The sequence below is a fragment of the Pan paniscus genome, chromosome 16 (assembly GCF_029289425.2).
Source record: "Pan paniscus chromosome 16, NHGRI_mPanPan1-v2.0_pri, whole genome shotgun sequence".
Lineage (NCBI taxonomy): Eukaryota > Metazoa > Chordata > Mammalia > Primates > Hominidae > Pan > Pan paniscus.
Genome location: NC_073265.2, coordinates 34,137,748 through 34,162,910, shown reverse-complemented (window position 1 = coordinate 34,162,910; position 25,163 = coordinate 34,137,748). Strand labels below are relative to the sequence as shown.

The 25,163-nt window shown below is 40.2% G+C and overlaps 1 pseudogene; it reads right to left on the bottom strand.

Annotated features, from left to right (window-relative positions):
* Positions 1-204: 204 nt before the first annotated feature.
* LOC103784656 (5-azacytidine-induced protein 2-like) overlaps positions 205-25,163 on the bottom strand; it is a 46,539-nt pseudogene continuing 21,580 nt past the window's right edge.

Sequence of the window (25,163 nt, the reverse complement as noted above, 5' to 3'; positions counted from 1 at the left end):
TAAAAGGCAAAATTTTACTTTTAATTTTCCTAAATGCTGTCTCACTTGAGTCAGGAGGGATTGGGAATACTCAAAATGATCTTCCAGAGAATTTCTGCCGTAAGAGTGTGTGCCCTCATTAGGAATGGCTCTCTCATTATCTGTCCATGATTGGAGGACTGCTTTCTCTGATAAAACCTTTATATCTCCTGGTAAAGGGGAAGATGTAGTATGAAAAAGAACTTTGCCATTTGGTGAGAGAAGGGGATGTCTTGTGTATGTTGCAGTAAAATTCATCATGTGCAGTTTTGTGCTGTCTTTCCAAGGGTCTTCAATGCATCCTACCGAGGTGCAGGCTTTCTTGATTGCAGTTGGGGTTTCCAGTTTTCTTAATAGTTCAGCTAGCACTTGAGTCACCAGATATAAATTAGACATTTATCTCTTCAGTTGCCAGTATACATTCTGTGTATTATCACTTGAAGTTCTTACTCTTCAGAGATCTCTGCTCTTCAAGATTGTCTTCCTCATACAGATAGGTTTGTCTGGTTTTTGAGTAGTTCTATTTTGAGATCGTTACATTCTTTCCTCATCAACTCTTGTTCCAAACCGTGGATCTTCAGGTCACAGCTTAACTTTTCCACCTCCCAGTTTGATGAAGGTGGATTGAAATTCCTCATCACCAGCTGAGTTTCGACCTCTGTCCTTAGCTAGAGTTCTACTTCTTTAGATTGCATCTGTTTATTCAATACTTTTAAAGATTCAGAGTTGTGTTTACTCGTTTTATCCAATTTGCTCTTTAAATCATCTCTATCAATGCAAATCTTTCTTTTTTTTTTTTTTTTTTTTTTTTTTTTTTGAGACAGAGTCTCACTCTGTTGCCCAGGCTGGAGTGCAGTGGGCAATCTCGGCTCACTACAAGCTCCGCCTTCTGGGTTCACGCCATCTTCCTGCCTCAGCCTCCCGAGTAGCTGGGACTATAGGCGCCTACCACCATGCCCGGCTAATTTTTTGTGTTTTTAGTAGAGATGGGGTATCACCGTGTTAGCCAGGATGGTCTCGATCTCCTGACCTTGTGATCCGCCTGCCTCAGCCTCATAAGTGCTGGGATTACAGGTGTGAGCCACCGCGCCGGGCCACAAATCTTTCAATATACATAATAGGCCTTACTTACTTGTTGCTATTCCACAAAACTTGTTTCTTCATCTAATTGAGCTCCTATAAGCTTTTCTTCCAAAAATCTAATTCTTTTCTTTAACATAAGATTTCTCTTTCTCTGAATCCTTAAGTCCTTTTATGATGTCTTCATATGGGCAAATTGGGAAGCAACAGAAGCATCTCCTCAATATGTTGAAACTGGAGTTGCTGGGGTTTTCTCATAATTTAGCATACAGGTATCACCTTTTATCAGTGCATCCAAGAGAGCCTGAAACCAGGCTACTTAGGGCCGCCACGGAGTTTCCATTCCCTAATGTTTAGAAACAGCCAAAAACAGATCGGGTTGCCAGGGATCACCACGGGTTCAGATTTCCTTGAAGATACCTCCACTTTGCCAGCAAAAGCAGCCACTCTGAGTTATTGAATTGAGAGTATTGGTCTTATATCTATCCATTTGGAATTCCTTAAGATTCTAAGAATATTTTAATCAATTCTCTTGGCTCTTCAGGGTGCCTAGTCATATCATTTGTTAATAAATGAAAGTATTCCGGCCGGGCGTGGTGGCTCACGCCTGTAATCCCAGCACTTTGGGAGGCCAAGGTGGGCGGATCACGAGGTCAGGAGATTGAGACTATCCTGGCTAACACGGTGAAACCCCGCCTCTACTAAAAATACAAAAAATTAGCCGGGCGTGGTGGCGGGTGCCTGTAGTCCCAGCTACTCGGGAGGCTGAGGCAGGAGAAGGCATGATCCCAGGAGGTGGAGGTTGCAGTGAGCGGAGATCGCGCCACTGCACTCCAACCTGGGCAACAGAGCGAGACTCCATCTCAAAAAAAAAAAAAAAAAAAGAATATTTACCCTGGCCTCTGCCCACTAGATACCAATAGCATTACCCATCTCTCCCCGAGTTGTGACAACCAAAAATGTTCCTAAACATTGCCAGATATCCCCTAAAACATCAAAAGATTTTTTGTTTTGTTTTCAGCTTATGACTGGAATTAAATTCCCTCAGACTAATATCACTTATTATCACCAATGATAAGAAGTTCTGATTGACATTTACATATGTGATTAATAAGAGTAAGAAAGCAATTACTAATAATTGTAAATACTTTGCTGGCAACAATTTTCAAATCAAAATATTCTGATAATTAAAAGTTTGGAAATCTATAATAGATGCTGTACTAGTTATTTATTGATATAAATCAAAGTGCTCTGAAACTTAGCAGCTTAAAACAATGAATATTTATTTATTTATTTATTTATTTATTTATTTATTTATTATAGAGATGAGGTCTCACTGTGTTGCCCAAGTGGGCTCAAACTCCTGGGCTCAAGCAATGCTCCTGCCTTGGCCTCCCAAGGTGCTGGGATTCCAGGCACGAGCCACCGCACCTGACCCAGTGAACATTTATTATTTCAGTTTCTAAGGTCAGAAATCCAGGAGTATCCTAGCTGGATACTTCTGTCTCACAGCTTTTTGTAAGGTTGCAGTCAAGTTGTCAGCTGGAGTGCAGTCATTCCAAGGCACAACTGGGACTGGAAAATCCACTTCAAACCTCATTCAAGTGGTTACTGGCAGATGTTGGGTCCTTGCTGGATTTTGGCCAAAGGCTTCAACTCTTCACCAAATGGGCCTCTCCATAGGGACCATCCACAGCATGGTAGGTAGTTTGCTTCCCTCAGAGTGAAAAATCCAAGAATAAGAAAGAGCATGCCCAAGAAAAAAAGCCATAGTCTTTTTCACATCCGACTCTCAGAAGTGACATTGCATCACTTCTGTCATATGCCAATGGTTATACAGATCAAACCAAGTACAAAATCGTAGTGGACTGTGAATATCAGGAGGTGGGGATCAGTTGGGGCCACTGGGTGGCTGGCTATCACAGATGCATGTGGGATTGTCCACCAGGAGTGCCTTTCTTAGGAATTCCCTTCTCCCTCCCAATTTATCTGGATAACACAGGAACAGACATTTTTTAAAACATGAGCTTGCTCCCCACCCTCAACATTTGCTTTGAGAGTGAATGCTGATTTGAACCGGGCTAATTGCAGATCTTCTTCTGGGTTTTTAGATGTGGAACATAGCAAATCAAGTCATTCTCATTTAGGTGATCAAAACTCTAAGATGTAAAACTTAGGAGCTGTCATTGGCCGTATTTTCTACCATGAAAAGAAAGCCAACTTGCCTCCAAAAAGGAAAATGAGGCTAATACATAGAGAAAAACTTGAGACCAAGGCTGCAGTGAGGTGTGATAGTGCCACTGCACTCCAGCATGGGCAACAAAATAAGACCCTGTCAAAACACACACACACACACACGAAAAAAGAACCCTAAAAACTTCAGACTGGTGAGAGCGATCATAGCTGGTTCTAATTAACTCTGAGTCCCAGCAATATGCCTGCCTTCCTCACAGCTCGGATGATATGGCAGTGTCCTTCCAGTAAACTCCCCTTTTGTTTAAGTTAGTTTAAATTAGGTTTCTGTCCATTTCATCCTAAAGTCCTTAACTATTCAAAAATACTACAATAATCTATTTCTGATGCCATAAATGTCCTATCCTTCTTATACTTATAGGAATATTTTTTACTAATGTAGTAATTTTTAAATTCCTATCCTCACACATCTTCAGAGGTTTCACACAGTGTATATGTGCAATTAACTAAACACTAATAGTGATATTTTTCTGCACTAGTTTATTTTACACAGATACATAGCCATTAGGCAAAGATTATGAACTCATAGAGTATAGTGCTTCAAGAGCTCCTGAAGTAAATGACCATGATTAAAATATCTTTAAAGATACTAGTCAATTTTATATGGTTGGATTCATAGTTAATTTATTAACTGTGAATTTATTTTTTATTAGAAATGATTAAACAATATGCATGGATATCCTGTTGATCTTGATGGTATGGTGTTCTAAATTCAGTCATCCTTGAGCTTTATCAGAATTTTTTTCACACAATATTTACTTTTAAATTAGATTTCAATTTTAGTAAAAGCCACAAACACTTGTGTTACACATAAAATGTAATCATTTAAATAGTAAGCAACTGATATCAAGTTAATATTGCTTAGTCATAGAGTCCTTAAGCTGTCTCCATTCTAGGCAGCATTTTTTTATATGACTCATATCTGTTTTGGATAACTAATTGACATCAAAATTACTCTCACCCATTATCTTTGTTGACTGAGCAGTAACATCAATTTTTCATTAATTTTTTTGTTAAAAGAATCCTATTCCAGTGTTAGCAGTGCAGGAAAGTGTTGCCTGCTGAAACAGGGAAGATGAACTGTTTATACTGTTAGTAGCTAGTTGGATGGATAGTTCTAAGTGATTACCCTCTAAGCTAGATACACTTCCCAGTTATTTTGGTCTCTTTTACGTTCTAGCCCCAACCTAGACTTCACAATCTCAATAGTTAAAGCGACTTTAATCCACATTTTAATCTTTTAAAAGGTGGCAGAAAGTTGTGGGAGGGGAAGAGGAGGTGTTCCCTGATAATTATAAGGTTTCATGGAGAATCTTCTTACTAGTATTATTTCTTCTTTTTACTTCTTTTCTAAAAACATTCTTTAGAAGTCTTAACTCTAATAAATCAAAGACACTGAAAAGCAAATAGTATGAGAGGGTTTCAAGTATATATCTGTATATATTTATTTTATTTTATTTTGTAGATTATATATCAATTGATGCCATGAAGAAATTCCTTGGGGAGTTACATGACTTCATTGCTGGAAACTCAGGATATTTGGCATATCATGTTCAAAATGAAATTAATATGTCTGCTATAAAAAACAAATTGAAGAGGAAATATTAAATTAAATTGTAAATACCTTGGCATTTATTTTCTATAAAATATTATCAAGATGTGCATAATGTAAAATGCTCCCTTTTGGTACTGGGGGATAGAGAAATGGGAAATAATTTTTCTGTTTCTCAAAATATGTCTTTAGGAAATTCAGAATCATTTTGGTTCTGTGTTTTGACATTTGGGCTGGATTTTTTCCCCTAGCTTATAACAATATGTTCAAATATTCTCAATGCACAGTTGTTAAGGAGTAATTGTCATTAAAATACATTTCATGAGAAGTCTCAATCACAAACTCTCCATCTCTCAATCCTCCTCCTCCTCCTCTCTCTCTCTCTTTCTCTTTCTCACTTTCTCTTTTCTCTCTCTCTTTCTCTACTCCCCTTCTCTCTCCCCTGTCTCTTTCTGTCTGTCGAATGCTCTTTTGGCTTTAACATTCTATTAATTATATTTTTTCTAGATTGAATACTGTGAATGCTAAGTGTTATTATTCTGGTCATCGTATTTTGATTTTAAAAATTAGGATGCGGCCGGGCGCAGTGGCTTACGCCTGTAATCCCAGCACTTTGGGAGGCCGAGGCGGGCGGATCACGAGGTCAGGAGATCAAGACTATCCTGGGTAACACGGTGAAACCCCGTCTCTACTAAACAAAAATATGTGGTGGCGGGCGCCTGTAGTCCCAGCTACTCAGGAGGCCGAGGCAGGAGAATGGCATGAACCTGGGAGGCAGAGCTTGCAATGAGCCGAGATCGCACCACTGTACTCCAGCCTGGGCGACAGAGCGAGACTCCATTTCAAAAAAAAAAAAAATAGGATGCTAGTGGAGTTCTGAATTACTGTCTCTGACTTGAAACATAATGGAGAAAAACATTTTAATAATTCATATATCATGTTGGATGGTTTCTGATAATATTTCTTTTTTTTTTTCTTTTTTATTTTTATTATACTTTAAGTTTTAGGGTACCTGTGCACAACGTGCAGGATTCAAAAGTGACTTAACATAAACAGACTATGAGTGTTATGTCTTGTTAGATGAACCTGCAAGTCACCTTAGAATCACAGTTTTAGAAAGGAACTTAAAGAACGAGTCCCGTTCACTTATTGTTTTTAATGAGGAAATAAGGACCTTGAGAAGATGTCTTACTTAGGGGGACTAACTGGGGGCCAAAACAAAATTGGAACACAACCATCTTGATTTTCTAGGCAAGTACTTCCCCACTCTCCCAAATAGCATATGCTGTAGCTTATGTGCCAGGCACAATACAACTGCAGATCCGCAAAGCAGACCCAGAAACAAGCCAACATGCTTGTCTTTTAAATAAGCTGAAATAGTGAGGGAGAAGAAAAGGAAAAATCAGTTAGGCAGACCACTAAGGCTAGTCCTCTGAGAAAGAGCCTGAAAAAATCACAGCTACAGGCATAAATAGAGCAGCCTGGGGAAAAACCAAATGGCAGCTGCACTGATAAGAAAGCAAGGCCCAGCATAGAGCCTTTGTTCTTTGTGTGATTAGCAGGCTCTCAGGAAAAAATTTCCTCCCCTTTTCAGGCATTTATGTGGTGAGCTCCGTGGGAACTTGCACAGGGAGGTGGGGGGCTTGCCTAAAACAGACCCACAGTTACACAAACAAGAGAAGCTGCACTTTGTGTTTACCCAAGACATACACAGATAAGGAGAGTTACATACACAGCTTCATAGATAAGGGAAGTTACACAAACAGCTACAGAGTTGAGGGGAGTTTCACATAAAAGCTTTTGGATTCAACTGTAAAAACAGCAGCCCACTCGGGTCCCTTCTCCACTGTGGAGAGCTTTCTTTCTTTTGCTTATAAAAGTTTTGCTCCAACCTCACCCTTGTGTCCAGGCTCCTTAATTTTCTTGGTTGTGAGACAATGAGCTCAGATAACACCTCAGACTACAAGACCATTGACCCTAGACAGTTTCATTAGTATTGAGTTGTAGTGATTTCAAGAAGGCAGTTTGTTATCTTTATTCATATGGCCATGCTATATAGAGTCTGACTGGTTTATTACATTTTTGTGACTTATAAATGACAGTGTTATTTGTGAAGCTATCATCTTAGAACTGTACTTCTTCCAAGCAAGTGAATACCAGCTGTAGAATTATCTAAAGAAAATGCACACTTTTTTAGTGCTTGGACCATTTAGGTATATGTGGGCCCTGGCCCTGGCCCTTCTCGCATGACATAAATTTCATAAGACAAAATTTTAACACTACTTTTGGCATCAGCATTTGAGAATTTATATTTTTTCCATATGATAACTTTTCCTTATTTATATTCACATCTGTGGTTAAGCCCTTCAGATCTTGTAAATTACACAAAAAAACAGAAAAGACAAAAACCTTAAATCTTAATTATCTTTCCCTGAAACGCATTTCTCCTGAATACTTTATCGTAGTTACATACCATTGACTGTTTCTTGTATAGAAACCAAGCCTGTCTGTAGATCTTAAATTAATGACTAAGAGGATTAAGTAAATTTACACCAAGTTGTGTATGTTGGAATTTCTTGAAAGAGAGTATCCAGTATTTTTCTGATATATTATGCATGTGTAAATTTAAAATTATAATGAAACGCTTTTTTTGGTTTGTTTCCCAAAGTCATTGTATCTTTCAATGTATATAGTAAAGCAAAATGTAACCTATATCTTTGAAATATTGTCAGACACAATAAAATCAGTGATAACATAAGCCTTCCAGGAATTAGAAGCATATGAAAAAATAAAATAAGCAAAGTTGAACTATTTTAAGTTTATTGTTTTAATGGGAAGTGAAAAGCAATGTGATCTTAATTATTGCTCATGTAACCGTTTTTTAAAACTTGCTTTAATGTAGCTGATGGATAATGCCTCTGAATATCCTTATAAAAAGTGTTCTCTGGCCAGGCATGGTGGCTCATACCTGTAATCCCAGCACTTTGGGAGGCCAAGGTGAGTGGATCACGAAGTCAGGAGATTGAGACCATCCTGGCCAACAAGGTGAAACCCAGTCTCTACTAAAAATACAAAAATTAGCTGGTCGTGGCGGCAAATGCCTATAATCCCAGCTACTCGGGAGGCTGAGGCCAGAGAATCCTTTGAACCTGGGAGGCAGAGGTTGCAGTGAGCCGAGATCATGCCACTGAACTCCAGCCTGGAGACAGAGGGAAACTCCGTCTCAAAAAAAGAAAAAAATGTTCTCCTCACTTTAGAACTTTTGACCTTATTTCTCCATCCTTTTGAAAGCATGTCTTCTCTGATGCTTTCAAGTATTAAGCATAGTCATTTCCTAAACTGTTTAATTTAGTGTGTAGTTCATCTTAGTTATTTCATCCTTTGTGACTAGATTTTTTTTCTAGCTTTTGGTAGTGTTTTCTGTAATTAGATACATTATGAGTCATTGGCCAAGTCTGCCAGTTAATTTCTGAATGTCTGTTTCTCTTTTTTCCATAATGATATAGAACCCCTAATTTCCTTCCTTCCTTCCTTCCTTCCTTCCTTCCTTCCTTCCTTCCTTCCTTCCTTCCTTCCTTCCTTCCTTCCTCTCTCTTCTTTTCCTTTTCTTTTCTTTCTTGTTTCACCAGGCTGGAGTGCAGTGGTGCAATCACCTTGAACTCCTGGATTCAAGCAGTCCTCCCACCTCAGCCTCTCAAGTAGCTAGGACTATAGGCATATACCACTACACCTGGCTAATTTTTAAATATTTTTCTAGAAACAGGGTCTCACTATATTGCCTATAGGCTGGTCTCAAACACCTGGGCTCAGGCAATCCTCCTGTCTTAGCCTCCTAAAGTGCTGGGATTATGGGCATGAGCTACCACACCTGGCCCCAGAACCCCTAATTTCTATCTAAGCACATGCTACCAAGAATAAAGAATATATGCTCAGTTCCACTTGAAATTAAGTATGGCTGTCACAGTGGTTTAGCCAATGGATATACAGCAGAAATGGCATCCGGGAACTTTTCTTAAAGGCCTTGGCACATACTCTTTGTCTCCCTTTCCTTCCACTCCCATTCTTTCTGTGTTCTTTCAGCCTGTTACTTAGAGGATGTGGTAGTTACCATTTCAGTCCATAAGAGCAAGAACCATACCATAGGGTTGGCAAAGCAGTGGACTGAAAAGAGCCTGAGATCCTGAGGATATTGTGTAGAAATCTGCCATCCCAGCCTTGGGCTGCCTACCTCTAGACTTATGTGACAGACAAACTTCTGTTTTGTTTAAGTCACTATATTTTTGTCTATTATTGCCAAACCAATTATAATTGAGGTTTAAGGGCAAGCTGTTGACCTTGGTCTATGGATGAGAATTGTGTGGAAGATACCATTTATTTACATCTGTAAAGTATTGACAGATTTGTAACCTTAAAGTGAGATAGGTGACTTTAGTGACATCACATGTTTATTAGATTTATAGCAGCTTTAGTAAAAAGTTCTTTGTAATGGCGTGCTTGGTTACACTATTATTTAGCAGAGTGAAAAACTGAAAATAACCTCAATGTTTAATAATGAATAGATAGAATGGCATCTTAAATCATATTGCTATTCCAGTTTAATGGAATAGCCATTTTTCCTTTAACTGCTTTATTAAGATATAATTCACAGACCTTACAATTCACTCATATAAAGTGTACAATTCAATGGTTTTTAGAGCATTTACAGAGTTGTACAATCATCGCCACAGTCTGATTTTAGAACATTCTCATCATTCCCAAAAGAACATTTTAGAACATTTCCATCATCCCCTTGACTATTAGCAGTTACTCCCCATGCCCCCAACACACACCCCAGCCCTAGGCAACCATGAATCTACTTTCTATTTATATATATTTTCCTATTCTGGACATTTTATATGAATGGAATCATACAATATATGCTGTTTTGTGACTAGTTTCTTTCACTTAGCATAATGTATTCCAGGTTCATTTATGTTAAAGCATGTATCAGTACTTCATTACTTTTTATTGCTAAGTATAATAATATTCCATTGTATGGATATACTACATTGTATTTACCTATTCATCAACTGATGGACATTTAAGTCTTTCCACTTTTTATCTACTAGGAATAATGCTGCTATGAACATTTCATTTTTATGTGGATATATGTTTTTTTTCTATTGCGTATATATCTAGGAGTGGAATTGCTGGGTCATCTAATAACTATGTTTAACATTTTGAGGAAGTGCCAACTGTTTTTCAAAGTATCTACACCATTTTCATACCCACCAGCAATGAATAAGGGTTCTAATTTCTTCACATCCTCAACAACATTTATCTGTCTTTTTAAATATAGCCATCCTAGTGGGTGTTAAGTGGTCTCTTGTGATTTGCATTTCTCTAATGGCTAATAATATGGAACATCTTTTCATGTGCTTATTGGCTATCTCTCCCCCCCTTTTTTTTTTTTTGAGATGGGTTCTCACTCTATCACCCAGGCTGGAATGCAGTGACATGATCTTGGCTCATGGAAACCTCCACCTCCTGGGCTCAACCAATCCTCCTGGCTCAGCCTCCTGAGTAGCTGGGACTGACTACAGGCAAGGCCACCATGCTTGGCTAATTTTTTTTTTTGTAGAGACAGGGTTTTGCCATGTCACCCAGGCTGGTCTTGAACTCCTGGACTCAAGTGATCCACCCATCTCAGCTGCCCAAAGTGTTGGGATTGCGGGCTTAGCCACAGTGCCCAGCCTGGCTATTTTTTGTATCTTCTTTGGAGATAAAAAAGAAGCCAATAAAAGAAGATATTGAATATACTTCAATATCTTCTGAAGAATATTGAATAGAAAGAATAGAATATCTTTCTATTCACCTCCTTTGCCATTTTTAATCTGGGTTAATTGTCTTTTTGTTAATGAATTATAAGAGTTCTTTATATATTCTGGATACAAGTACTTTATCATATATATGATTTGCAAATATTTTCTCCTACTCATGGATTGGTGTTTTTTTTTTTGTTTTTTTTTTTTTGCTTTCTTGATGACATTGTTTGCAACACACAGTTTTTAATTTTGATGAAGTCCAATTTATCTATACTTTCTTTTGTTGATTGTGCCTTTGGTTTGTACCTAAGAAACCATTGCCCAACCTAAGATCATGAAGATTTACTCCTACATTCTCTTCTAAGAGTTTTACAGTTTTAATTTTTACATTTAGGTCTATGATTTGAGTTAGTATAGTTTGAGGTAGGAGTCCAGATTCATTCTTTGGCATGTGGATATTCAGTTGTTCCAGCACCATTTGTTGAAATGACTATTTTTTCCTTCATTGACTTGTCTTAGCAGAAATAACCATCTTTAAGTTTATTTTTCTGACTATGTGTGATGTGTTCTTATAAAAAATTAAACATCATATAAATAAAAAAAAGAAAAAGGCGTTTAAAATACCACCTCCAGGCCAGGTGTGGTGGCTCATGCCTGTAATCCTAGCACTTTGAGAAGCCATGGCAGAATAGCTTGAGTCCAGGAGTTTGAGACCAGCCCGGACAACATGGCAAAACCTTGTCTGTACAAAAAATACAAAACATTAGCTGAATGTGCCTGTTGTAGTCTCAGCTACCCAGGAGGCTGAAGTAGGGGGATCACCTGAGCCCAGGAGTTCAAGGCTGCAGTGAGCTGTGATCACACCACTGTACGCCTGGATGACAGAGTAAGACACTGTCTCAAAAAACAAACAAACAAACAAAACCACCTTCAAAGATAATTGTTAATATTATAAATGAGTGGTCTGGAATAATAGATCTCTAAGGGACCTTCCAGATCTGTGAGTCTATAAAATTTTACTAGGCACAAATAATTCCCAGAAACAACTATTTAGCAGAAAATTCTATTTGCATGAGTGATTCCCTGAAGTACTTAAATGAAAGGCCTAGTAGCCCAGTGATACAGCTATCATCCTGTTACTACTGGATAGGAGAACCCACCTAAAGCTATTAATAATTTTATTAAAATCTACAGACCTTCCGTAGAGTACCTTTTTTTTTCTGTTTACTTTGCATTCTACATTATGACACAGCAAACATACTCGTAAATGATACTTGAACTCATACCCTTTGTATTGGAGAGGGCATTGCATCTCAGTAGCAGTATAAGGGAGTGGCTAAGAGCCCAGAGTCAGACTATCTTGGTTTAAATTCCAGCTGTAACTCTTATCTAGTTTGTGATCTTGGACCAGTTACTTAAGCTGTCTGTGCCTCAGTTTCCTGGTAAATGGGGATCTTAATGCCAAAATTATAGGGAAATTGTGAGGATTAAGCAAAGTAATACATGTAAAGTGCCTAGGACCGTACCTGATACTTAGTAAGTGCTCAATAAAAAAGCTATGTAGCTTCATTATTATTAGCATATTCTGGTTCCTGTCACAAAGTAAGTGATAAATGATCATCAAACTAGTACTTTGAAAACTCAAATTGGGGCCAGGCATGGTGGTCTCAGCACTTTAGAGGCCAAGGCAGGAGGATCTCTGGAGGCTAGGAGCTCAAGATCAGCCTGGGCAACATAGCAAGAACTCAGTCTTTACTTAAAAAATTAAGTTCATTAAAACACTCAAAGCTGGGCACAGTGGCTCACACCTGAAATCCCAGCACTTTGGGAGGCCAAGGTGGGTGGATTACTTGAGGTCAGGAGTTTGACAGCAGCCTGGCCAACATGGTGAAACCCCGTCTCTGCAAAAAATACAAAAATTAGCTGGGCATGGTGGCGTGTGCCTGTAGTCCCAGCTACTTGGGAGGCTGAGGCAGGAGAATCGCTTGAACCCAGGAGGCAGAGGTTGCAGTGAGCCAAGATCGCACCACTGCACTCCGGCCTGGGCAATAGAGGGAGACTCTGTCTAAAAAAAAAAAAAAAAAAGAAAATCACTCAAATTGGGGCTATCTAGTGTGGGCAAACTAGATAGAGTTGGGGAGCTTTTTACCTCCTAAGACACAAAGAGTTCATGACAGCTCCATTTTTACCCTAACAGGTTGGAAAAGATAGAAATCTATGAATAGCTGAAGGCAGAATGTGTTTATCCAATACAATAACATAGTTGAAACCTTGAACAAAAGCTTTTTAAAAGTTTGCTTAACGGAAACAATGTTACTTGGAGTAGTTTTTTAGTTTTTTAATTTTTTCAGTAGATGGCATCAATATAATATCCTTCATTTCTTCCCAAGGAAAATTTTTCTCTCTTTACGGGAGATACATGGTAGAAATGTTTATTATTTACCCTAGTATATCAACAATTATCTTAAAGGTAAGTGGACTAAATGCTTCAATTAAATCACCACTTTGGGCAGCTAGGGTTTTAAAATAATTATATGCCATTTATAAAAGACATTTAAAATTTAAGGATGTTAAAATGTTGAAAGTAAAAGAATGGAAAATAGGGGCTGGACGTGGTGGTTCACGCCTATAATCTTGGCATTTTGGGAAGCCGAGGCGGGAGGATTGCTTGATCCCAGGAGTTTGAGACAGGCCTGGGCAACATAGGGAGACCCCATTTCTACAAATTTTTTTTTAAAGTAGCTATGTGTGGTGGCGTGTACCTGTAGTCCCAGCTACCCAGGAAGTTGAAGTGGGAGGATTGCTTTGAGCTGGGATGTTGAGGCTGCAGGGAGCCATGTTTGTGCCACTGCACTCCAGCCTGGGCAACAGAGCGAGACCATCTAAAAAAAAAGAAAAAAGGAAGAAAGAAATTGAAAAAGAAAAAAATCACCAAAAAACCCCAAAGAAAATAGAAGTTAGGAAATAATATGGAATTGTAGTAGAGATAGAAGAAATTAATAAAATAGGAAACAAACTTACAATAGAAATGATCAACAATCAAGAAGTTGAGTTTTGAAGACTAAAAGAAATTTATAAATTTCTGATAGGACTGGCAAAGAAAAAGAAAGAAGGCACAGATAATATCAAAAATGAAAAGAGGAATACATCTCAGATTCTAGAGACATTTAAAAAAATTAGAGGAAATTATGACCAAATTAATGTCAATAAATTTGAACATTTACATGAACATTTACATGAATTAAATAGTTCATGATTTAATCATGAACTATTTAAATTTCTAGGAAATATATCTTACTAAAACTGCCATGAAAAAGAGGAAATCTGAGCAGTCCTATAACTGTGAAAAATAGTGATTTTATAATATTAAAAATCTTCCTACAGCCCCACTAATTACTAGATTTTGTCATCTTAGTGAGCTATGTAACTTGTTTCCGCATCTGAGAAATGAAGGTAGTAACAATGCCATAGTAATATTGGAGGATTAAATGAGAAAATGCCTGTAAAAGTGCATTGCACAGGGCCTAGCATTTGCCACATGATCAATGCATGCTTGCCTTTATTAGTTTCCTTTACAGCTACGGTGTATCACTGAGTGCAGAACGTGTGTGTTCTTCAGGCTCCCTTGTGTGCAGGCTCTGAAAGGTAAAGGGGCCTGCTCTTTGTTCTGAAGTAAAACTGCTCAGGGCATTAGGTGGATCTGAAATTTAAAAATAAAATTGAAAGTAAATCAATCTTTTCCTTAAATCAGATTGTCTCTGCTTTTGTTTTGCACACCTGCCTCAATATCAGTCTTGGAATTTTTTTCCCGCTGTTGTGGGTGCAATTTTTGTGATATGTACAGAACCACCTACCCTACTCCAGGCCTTGGATCCTGACCTTAGTGGCTTGGAAATGGCTGTCACTTAGAATTTACACTCCAGTCCTCACTATCACTGTCTCCATTCTTCTTCCATCTCCCCACCCTGGGGTGATTTCCCAGCCTGCTATTTGTTTTCCCGTTCATATGGTTCCCCTAATCTCCAGACCATGTAGTACTCACTAGCCAGAGTATTGCCCATGTCTTCCGTGTTACATAAAGTTATTTCCAGCATATCTGATCTCTTCTCATCCTTGCTCTGTCACTCGGGGGCTTTGCTCAACCTGGTTGTGTCACAGTCTTTAGGAGATTCCCTCTTTCTTGATCAGAGAGCCCTTCCTTCCTCCATTCCTTGCCTCTGCAATCATGAGGGTGTGACACAGATGACGGTGTGGCACAGATCTCATCTCTTCCTGGAATTCCCAATCTCAAGAGCTTTTTTCATGGTGTTGCTGACTTAAACGAGGGTGCCTGCCAACTGTGGGACCCTCACCCCTCTTAAAGAGGTTCGTTTCCTTGTCACAGTGTTGTGATTTATTTCACTTTGCTCTTATCTTTAAAATCGGGTTCATTTCCTTGTCCTAGTTAGGCTCCTCACCATACCTACTCTGTATTGTGTTTCTTCTTCATTTGTCAGATTTTTTTTTTTTTTTTTTTTTTTTGAGATGGAGTCTTGCTCTGTCGCCAGGCTGAAGTGCAGTGGTGCGATCTTGGCTCACCACAACCTCCACCTCCTGGGTTCAAGCGATTCTCCTGCCTCAGGCTCCTGAGTAGCTGGGACTACAGGTGTGCGCCATCATGCCTGGATAATTTTGGTATTTTTAGTAGAGACAGGTTTCACCATGTTGGCCAGGATCGTCTCGGTCTCTTGACTTCGTGATCCACCCGCCTCAGCCTCCCAAAGTGCTGGGATTACAGGTGCGAGCCACCACACGCAGCCCATTTGTTAGGTTTTTAAAAGCTGTTTCTTTCCCTCTCCCCATTCCCATCTGTCCAAATCCTGTCCTTCTTTCAGGCATCATCTCAAAGGATATCTCTGAATGAAATTTCTTTGGCAACCTCCTCTTCTTGCCCCCTCTCCCCACAGGACTCTAGTCCACTTAGAGCACTTAGGTTACTCCACCTAAAGTTATAATTACTTGTGTACACCTGCCAAAGGCCCCTACTACATTGTTAGGTACTTGAAGGCAAGGATTATTTCTTACTAATCTTTGCAGCTCCCACAGCACCCAGCACAGTGCCTGGAATATGGGAGTTACTCAGGAACTATTTGATGAATTGAATTCATACATGTAAGGATCCAGAAGATAAAGGAAATTATTTCCTTCAGTTTCCAGACTGGGACCCAACAGTGCCCTGTTTCACTGTTTATTAGGAAGCAGGTTGTATGGACCTGGAGGTGCCAGATAAAACGAAGGCTTCCATAATACACATTCATCAACCTTGCTAGGGTTGTCTCATTCATTCATTTATGCATTCATTCAACAAACATTTGTTGATGACAGAGTGCTAAACTCACAGCTTTTTTTTCTTTTCCTGTAAAGTGAGATAACAGGGAGTGGGACCCTTCCATTAAGGCATTTATAATCTGGTTGGAGAGTTGGAAATATAAACAACTGACTGTAAGGCAAAGTGAAGTAGGTGCTAGAATAACATATAGGTCAAATTGTCTGAGAGCACTAGTCCTTGGTTTCTGCAGGGCAGAAAAGAGGGATATTGGAAAAAATCAGGATGATTCAGAAGAAGGGTAACTTTGTTTTCCCTGGTGGACTCATAGCATCACTATGATAACAACAACTAGGCCCCAAAATGGGGAAATCCTGTCATTTCCAGCAACAACATGGATGAGTCTGGAGGTCATTATGCTAAGTGAAATAAGCCAGGCACAGAAATATAAATACCACATGATCTCACTTATATGTGGATTCTAATAAAGTTGAACTCATAGAAGTAGAAAGTAGAGCAATGGTTAACAGAAGCTTGGGGGAAGGTGGGGAGGGAGAGAATGGGGAATTGTTGATTAAAGGGTACAAAATTTCAGATAGACAGGAGGAACAGGTTTTGAGATCTACTGCACATCAGGGTGACTATAGTCAATGGTAACATATATTTCAAAATAGCTAAGAGTAAATTTCAAATGTCTCACTATAAAAAATAATAGGTAAGTGAAATGATGGATATGTTAATCAGCTTGATTTAATCATGCCAATTGTATACATATATGAAAACATCACATTGTAGCCCATAAATACATGCAACAATGATATGTTAAAAAAAGAAAAAAGTGGCCAGGCATGGTGGCTCACACCTTTACAGGTTCCCAGCACTTTGGGTGGCCCAGGCAGGAGGATTGCTTGAGGCCAGCCTGGGCAACATATTTTATTGCCTTATATAAAAAAAAAAAGTCCCCCTGAGCTTTTCTGGCCCACCTCTCATGAAATCCCTGGCACCGTCTCTGCATTTGATGAGACTGCGAGGTAGAGTGGGTAGGAGCAGGCAAGTCAAGTTGCTGTAGACCTGTGCTGTCTAATATAGCAAGATGTAGCTAGTGGGCACTTGAAATGTGGCTAGTCTGAACTGAGATGTATTAAGTGTGAAATACACCTTGGATTGTGAAGACTTAGCGCAAAAACAGAACAATTTTTATTTTTATTTTTTGAGACAGAGTCTCCCTCTGTCACCCAGGCTGGAGTGCAGTGGCACCATCTCTGCTCACTGCAACCTTATGCCTCTCAGGTTCAAGTGATTCTCGTGCCTCAGCCTCCCGAGCAGCTGAGATTATAGGCGTCTGCCACCATGCCTAATTTTTGAATTGTATGTGTGTTTATTTAATTTATTTTTATTTTTTGTTTTAATTTTTGTATTTTTAGTAGAGGTGGTATTTCACCATGTTGGCCAGGCTGGTCTCAAACTCCTGATCCCAAGTGATCTGCCCGCCTCGGCCTCCCAAAGTGCTGGGATTACAGGCGTGAGCCACCGTGCCCAGGCAAAAACAGAATAACTTTCATGTTGATTACATGTTAAAATCATGTTTAGGATATATTGGTTTAAATAAAATATATTGTTGAAATTAATTTCAACTGTTTCTTTTTTTTTTACTTTTTTAATGTGGCTACTTGACCATTTAAAGTTAGATACACCATGGGCAATATAGGGTGTAGACCCTCATCTCTACAAAAAAAATAAATAGTTGAGCATGGTGATGCATCCTTGTTGTCTCAGCTGCATGGGAAGCTGAGAGAAGAGGATCACTTGAGCCCATGGGTTCAAAGTTGCAATGAGCTATGATTGTGCCACTGCATTCCAGCTTGGGTGACAGAGCGAGACTCTGTCTCTAAAAAAATAAATAAATAAAACTGTACATGGCCCACATTATACAGTTGGCCCTTCATATCTGTGGGTTCTGCATCTGTGGATTCAACCAACTGTGGATCAAAAATATCTGGGAAAAAATAACGATACAACAATAAAAATAACAAATTTTAGAAATATGACAACTATTTACATAGCATTTACATTGTCTTAGGTATTATAAGTAACCTAGAGATGATTTAAAGTATACAGTAAGATGTGTGTAGGTTATAAGCACAAACTATACCATTTCATATAAGGGACTTGAGCATCGCGGATTTTGGTAGCTGTGTTGGAGGTGTCCTGAAACCAATCCTCTGTATATCCCAAGAGACCACTGTACTTCTCTTGGACAGTGCTGTCCTAAAGGCTGTTCCCCAGACTCAGGTACCCTAGGAAATTTGGAAAACCTTGGGGGAAACAGATAGATCTTGATACTGAGCCGGCACCCAGTCCCACTGGTAACCAGTCCTGGCCTGGATCCAAACTCCCAGGGACTTTGGAAGTGCTATAGGCATCACTTGGGTCTAGGCTATGGTGGAGTCAGGTCACAGATAGGAAACTTGGTTCTCTCCGTTCTGTGTTTCCCTGTGACTCAGGCCACAAGGACAAATGTTGGTTTCTTTTTTGTGTTTCTTTCAAGCAGCTTCCTTGAAGACACAAATAGCTTCTGAATGGCAATGATAAGGAGCCAGTCTGGTAGAGTCTTCCATAATGGCAACTAAGCTTTTGGTCATTAATCATTTAGCATACTGCTTGCCTAGGTGACTTCTTATATACAGAAAAAGGCGGCAAGGTGATGACTGAAACAAGATGCTATGCTGCCAGCTTTCAAGATGGAGGAAGGTGCCCAAGAATGCAGCTCTAGATGCTGGAAAAGAGAAATAAACAGAATCTCCCCTAGAGCCTCTGGAGGGAGCTCGACTTTGCAGACACTTGGATTTTGGCTCAGTGACACTGATTTCAGACTTCTGACCTCCAGAACTGTGAGAGAATAATGTGTATTGTTTTTAGCCACCAAGTTTGTGGTAATTTATAACAGCAGCCATAGGAAATGAATACAGCCAGGCACTATTCTAAAGAACTCCCTTGTATTGGCTCATCCAACTCTCACCTCTTCCCATCTCCTCATTGATGGTGGGGAGGTGTATCCAGGGATCATACTTACTAATCTACCATCCTCACTAGGCTTCACCACACACCTGTACTCACATGCGCAGGACCTTCCTGACCCACTTTATTCTAGGCCAGGGAGAGACCTGAAGAGCCTCAAGCCACAGCTTTCTCCCAAACCACTCCTCACCAATCCCATAACCCCATAACCCAGGGTCCAGAGTGAAAGAAGTTGCAACAAGGAAAAAATAATTATCTTTTCACTGACTTGTTTTGTAAATCTGGATTTTTATATTAGGTTAGGATGAAGTTGGCACCTTCCTCCATCTCAAGGGCCAGCAGCATAGCATCTGGTTTCCATCATCACATTGCTGCCTTCCTCAGTAAAACCCTTCCTAGATTTTACTCCCTCTATCTCCCTCTTACAAGGACACTTTGTGATTACATTTAGGGTCCACCCAGGTAACCCAAGATAATTTCCCCATCGCAAGATACTTAATAACATCTGCAAAGACCCCTTTTCCATTAAGGTAACATTCACAGATTCCAGGGATTAGCACCTAGATATCTTTCATGGCCATTATTTAGCTGCCACGCTGGTATAAAGTAAATGCTTAAGAAACTAGCTATTATTATTACTGTGCTAAGCACTTTTTATGTGCTAATTAATCCTCACTACAACACTATGAAGCAGAGACTATGGGTATCCCATCTTACAGAGAAGAAAGAGGCTTAGAGAGCTTAAGCAGTTGCCTAAAATCAGATGGCAAGTGTCAGAGCCCAAGCTCTTAGCCTCCATACAGGCTGATTTGGGGAGCACATCTATGACTGCACTTGTGGTAAGGATGACACTCACCCTACTTTTCCATTTGAATCATTTGAGTGGTTGTATGTGTTCTTGGAGTAGGGGTGGTCTTTCCCCATAGAGTGTCATCTCTTTCAGGACAAGGAGTCTGTCTGTCATGGACTTTCTCTTGTGGTTTGGTGCTCTGCACATACTGAAAACAAAATTAATATTGTTGATTTAACTGCCAAAGCTGGAGCACATAAGGATCATTAAGTGCAAAGAATACTGATCAAACAGAACAAGCTCTACCTCCTTATTTGCCAACCCCTAGAGGTTGACATGGTGACAGGGGTGAGTTGAAAAGGAAGAAGTTTAGTTTTACCTTCTAAAGGTCAGCCTGTCTGTTATCTGGTACAGGTAGAGATTACAACAATAACCCTTCAGGAAAACATTACATTTTGTCCCATGAAAAATAAACAGTGTTTTGTCCATGCGTCACATACTAGTCTTTCTGGCATGATGGACTGTGGTTAAACTCAGCATATCCTGGGAATGGGTAGGAGATGGACATCATTGAGTAGGAGAAAGTGAAACTGGGAAATGAACTGTGGAGAAAGAGATCTCCACATGGTCAGTGACAAGTATTCAGAATGATCATGGGAAAAAGCGTAGTGTGGAGGAAAAGGGGGGCAGTGGAAGTGACTGAAGTTCAGACTGCATTCTGGGAGATGAAAGAAGCAAACAAAGGCACAGCACTAAGGAAGGAGAGGAGAAGGAGTTTGAGTTATACAAGATTTTCTCTGAAAAATGAAAGATACCAGAAGTGGCCATATTAAAAACCATCTCATAATGGACCTGCTTTACTTCAGAAGGGATACGTGCTAGTATTTGGTAAGTCTGAGAAATCATCATTGCAGTCTTGTCATGATGAATCATGTAGTGGCCACCCCAGAAACCGGAATCACCAAAGCTTCCTTTCCTCACCTCATTGCCATATAAACTGACTAGACTGGGATGGGAGAAAAAGATGGAGGCTTACAAATATCCTCTCCAGCATCACCCAGGCACTAAGGGCAGTGAGGTGGCCAAGGTCCGAGTCCTAGGGCTTTTAGATTTCCACTGATACTGCTCTAGAGGATTTGATGGATGTGCTTGTTGGCTCATCATGTCATCCCCTTTCCGTAGGCACATCTGTAAAAATGTCACCAGAAGGTGGCCCAGTGAGCAGGAAACCCCAGGGGTGGGGTACGGGAGGCTCCATGGTTCTAATGGCTGATGCCACCCTGCTTCAGTGGCCTGATGCCTCCATGTCTGTTATTAGGGTGTTCCTACTGTGGGGATTGGCACATTGTTTTCATTCTATGTTATTATGCAACTGATTAGGTTGAGACTTAACCTAATCCGGTGCAGTCCAGTTCCTATTTTCCAGAGATGACAGTATACCCAGGCCACTTAAATTTGATCTGGGTGTTGGTGAGACTATTACACACCCACAAATAATCCAATAATCTCTTTGGCTGTGTCATTTCTACTGGTGTCTAACCTCATCCTTTTTATTTGGCTCTCATTGATTTTATATTATTTGGGGTGTCATCCCAACATATTGCCTGTATAAATAGTGTCTCCTTAATTCCACAAATGAACATTACTGAGGGTTAGTGTTATTCTTATTTTACGGCTGAAAAAAACTGACACTAACAGGTTTGGTAACTTGTCCAAAATCACATAGCTGGTAAATTCTAAGAATAGTGGTTCTGGCTGGGCGTGGTGATCTCACACCTGTAATCCCAGCACTTTGGGAGGCTGAGGCGGGCAGAACCTAAGGTCAGGAGATCTAGACCATCCTAGCTAACATGGTGAAACCCTGTCTCTACTAAAAATACAAAAAATTAGCCAGGCATGGTGGCAGGCACCTGTAGTCCCAGCTACTCAGGAGGCTGAAGCAGGAGAATGGCATGAACCCGGGAGGCAGAGCTTGCAGTGAGCCGAGATTGCGTCACTGCACTCCAACCTAGGCGACAGAAGGAGACTCCGTCTCAAAAAAGAAAAAATAAATAAAGAATTATGATTCCATCCCTGATCAGTCTGATTTTAAGGTTCAGTCTTTTCCAACATAATGCTGAAGTGACTGGGAAAAGTCAAGCTTCTAAATTGGCAATTCAATTGGGAATTTACTATTATGGTCTGTGATGATGACATCTTATATCATGTACAACAGTGGATCAAACCTGACTGCATATCAGATCATGTTGTTGAGCTTTTAAAAACTATACATGCTTGGCTGGGTGTAGTGGCTCACACCTGTAATCCCAGCACTTTGGGAGGCCAGGGCAGATCACCTCACGTCGGGAGTTCAAGACCAGCCTGACCAACATGGAGAAACCCCGTCTCTACTAAAAAATACAAAATATTAGCTGGGTATGGTGGCACATACCTGCAATCCCAGCTACTCAGGAGGCTGAGGCAGGAGAATTGCTTGAACCTGGGAGGCAGAGGTTGTGGTGAGCCAAGATCATGCCATTACACTCCAGCCTGGGCAACAAGAGTGAAACTCCATCTCAAAAAAAAAAAAAAAAAAACTATACATGCTTTGAATGTATTAATACAATTAGATTTGCTAATATTTTGTTCAGAATTTTGCATCTATGTTGATGAGAGAGATCAGCATGTAATTTTCCTTTCTTATAATGTCCTTGTCTGTTTTGGATATCAAGGTTATGCTGGCCTCATAAAACAAGTTATAAAGTGTTCTCTTCTCTTTGGTGTGTGTTTTGTTTTTTTTTTTTTCTTGGTAGTGACAAAGTTTCACCTTGTTGCCCAGACTGGTCTCGAACTCCTGGGCTCAAGGGATCCACCAGCTTTGGCCTCCCAAAGTGCTGGGATTATAGGCATGAGCTACTGTACCTGGCTCTTCTCTTCTTTTTTATTGCCTTGTATTTAGACAATGTTATCTGTACTTTTTCTATAGTTTATACCTCACAAATTTTTCATTTTGGCCTAATATATGGTCAATTTTTGTGAATTATCCACAGATACTTTAAAAAAAAGGTGTATTCTCTTTCTTGAGTACCAAGTTTTATCTGTTATTAATTATGCTATTTAGCCCTTCTCTGTTGTTTTGGCTTCTACTACAGTGTTTCCATTTTTTCTTGTACATCCTGTGATTTTATGTTTTAATTAATATTCATGTCGGTGCTAGGTTATTTGGTGCCTAGGTATTCATAACATTGTAACTTGTGAACTGCAATTTTTTATCATTATAGATTATTTATTTGTACCCCTTAATACTTGTTTGTCCTGATGTTAGCCTTGCCTGATGTTAAAATTATAACCATTGCAGTCACTTCCAAGATGGCTGAATTGGAACAGCTCTGGTCTGCAGCTCCCAGCGAGACTGACACAGAAGGTGGGTGATCTCTGCATTTCCAACTGAAGTACTTGGTTCATCTCATTGGGATTGATTGGACAGTGGGTGCAGCCCACAGAGGGCTAGCTGAAGCAGGACGGAACATTGCCTCACACAGTAAGCACAAGGGGTTGGGGCATTTCCCTTTGCTAGCTAAGGGAAGCCATGACAGACTCTACCTGGAGGAAAGGGTACACTCCCACCCCAAATATTGCACTTTTCCCACAGCCTTAGCAACCAACTGACCAGCAAATTCTCTTCCGTGCCTGGCTCGGCAGGTCCCACACCGATGGAGCCTTGCTCACTGTTAGCACAGCAGTCTGAGATTGACCTGCAAGGCTGCAGCCTGGTGGGGAGAGGGACATCCGCCATTGCTGAGGCTTGAGTAGGTAAACAAAGCAGCCAGGAAGCTCGAACTGGGTGGAGCCCACCGCAGCTCAGCAAGGTCTACTGCCTCTCTAGACTCTACCTCTGTGGGCAGGGCATAGCTGAACAAAAGGCAGCAGACAACTTCTGCAGACTTAAATGTCCCTGTCTGACAGCTCTGAAGAGAGCAGTGGTTCTCCCAGCACAGTGTTCGAGCTCTGAGAATAGACAGACTGCCTCCTCAAGTGGGTCCCTGATCCCTGTGAAGCCGGACTGGGAGGCACCTCCAGTAGGGGCCAACTAACACCTCATACAGGTGGGTACCCCTCTGGGACAAAGCTTCCAGAGGAAGGATCAGGCAGCAATAGCTGTTCTGCAATATTCACTGTTCTGCAGCCTCCACTGGTGATACCCAGGCAAACAGTGTCTGGAGTGGACCTCCAGCAAACTCCAACAGACCTGCAGCTGAGAGGCCTGTGAGAAGCAAAACTAACAAACAGAAAGGAATAGCACCAACATCAACAAAAAGGACATCCACACCAAATCCCCATCTGTAGGTCACCAACATCAAAGACCAAAGTTAGATAAAACCACAAAGATGGGGAGAAACCAGAGCAGAAAAGTGGGATATTCCAAAAACCAGAGTGCCTCTTCTCCAAAGTACTGCAGCTCCTCGCCAGCAATGGAACAAAACTGGACAGAGAATAAGTTTGATGAGTTGACAGAAGTAGGCTTCAGAAGGTCAGTAATAACAGACTTCTCCAGCTAAAGGAGTATGTTCTAACCCATTGCAAGGAAGCTAAAAACCTTGAAAAAAGGTTAGACGAATGGCTAACTAGAATAAACAGTGTAGAGAAGACCTGAAATGACCTGATGGAGCTGAAAACCATAGCACGAGAACTTTGTGATGCATGCACAAGATTCAATAGCTGATTCGATCAAGTGGAAGAAAGGATATCAGTGATTGAGGATCAAATTAATGAAATAAAGCGAGAAGACAAAATTAGAGAAAAAACAGTGAAAAGAAATGAACAAAGCCTCCAAGAAATATGGGACTACGTGAAAAGACCAAATCTACATTTGATTGGTGTACCTGAAAGTGACAGAGAGAACGGAACCAAGTTAGGGAACACTTTTCAGGATATTATCTGGGAGAACTTCCCCAACCTAGCAAGGCAGGCCAACATTCAAATTCAGGAAATACATAGAACACCACAAAGATACTCCTTGAGAAGAGCAATCCCAAGACACACAATTGTCAGACGCTCCAAGGTTGAAATGAAGGAAAAAATGTTAAGGGCAGTCAGAGAGAAAGGTTGGGTAACCCACAAAGGGAAGCCCATCAGACTAACAGCAGATCTCTTGGCAGAAACTCTACAAGCCAGAAGAGAGTGGGGGACAATATTCAACATTCTTTAAGGAAAGAATTTTCAACCCAGAATTTCATATCCAGCCAAACTAAGCTTCCTAAGTGAAGGAGAAATAAAATCCTTTACAGACAAGCAAATGCTTTTGTCACCCCCAGGCCTGCCTTACAAGAGCTCCTGAAGGAAACACTAAACATGGAAAGCAGC